Source organism: Carlito syrichta, unplaced genomic scaffold (genome assembly GCF_000164805.1).
Source record: "Carlito syrichta isolate Samal-C Ts95f unplaced genomic scaffold, Tarsius_syrichta-2.0.1 Scaffold77488, whole genome shotgun sequence".
NCBI classification, from domain to species: Eukaryota; Metazoa; Chordata; class Mammalia; order Primates; family Tarsiidae; genus Carlito; species Carlito syrichta.
The window spans coordinates 17-781 of NW_007021584.1; the positions used below are offsets into that span (position 1 = coordinate 17).

Consider the following 765-nt stretch of genomic DNA (forward strand, 5'->3'; position numbering starts at 1 on the left):
ATAATGAACAGTACCTTCACATTCTTGCCCCACATTTCAGTAGCTGAAGACTTAACTGTTTTCAAACTGTTTCGAGAGCAGTGTTTGGTCACTAAACAAAATGGTAACACTTTTTCTTTCTAACTCCTAAGGGGTTCTGCTCCCTTTCTGTTTGTCTAGCGCAAACTTTGTGAGCACTCTGACTTAAAAGAATGATGGAACCTCTGGAATGTCCTAGGACACTGTCCTTCTGGTGAGGTGTTGCTTGCAGTGGTTTAACAGTCCTCTGCTCTGTGTCTTTGTAACAACAAGACAGATTTCGGGTAATTTGTTTTTCTTTCTCTATGGAAAAATTGCCAAGTTTAGTCAACAGTGGAGAAAAGAAATGGTTTTTCTTTCTCTATGGAAAAATTGCCAAGTTTAATCAAAATTGAGAAAACACACTGGCCCGTACGGGGATCGAACCCGCGACCTTGGCGTTATTAGCACCACGCTCTAACCAACTGAGCTAACCGGCCACCTCCGGTTACGAGCTTTCCTAAACTATAACAAGAAATTGTTCTCTCTCAGAGTTTCTTTACTGGAAAGTGATGTGTCTGAGTCACCACATTCTTTCACAGAGTTGATTTTTCATCCTTTTCCGATATTTGTCCTTTTTTTTTTTTCATTCTATGACTCACGGAATTAACGATACCCCGTCCTCTCCTTTCCCTGTCCTCAAGCCAAGATCGTTTCTGCCCTAAAGGTCAGTCACATGCTACAAATAGTGATTTATTAATGGGTTCC

At 41.0% G+C, this 765-nt stretch overlaps 1 non-coding gene across 1 annotated transcript; it reads right to left on the reverse strand.

Annotated features, from left to right (window-relative positions):
- Positions 1–423: 423 nt before the first annotated feature.
- On the reverse strand, positions 424–497 carry TRNAI-AAU. The gene has a single exon. It is a non-coding gene; the product is annotated as a tRNA-Ile (tRNA).
- Between the last annotated feature and the right edge of the window lie 268 nt (positions 498–765).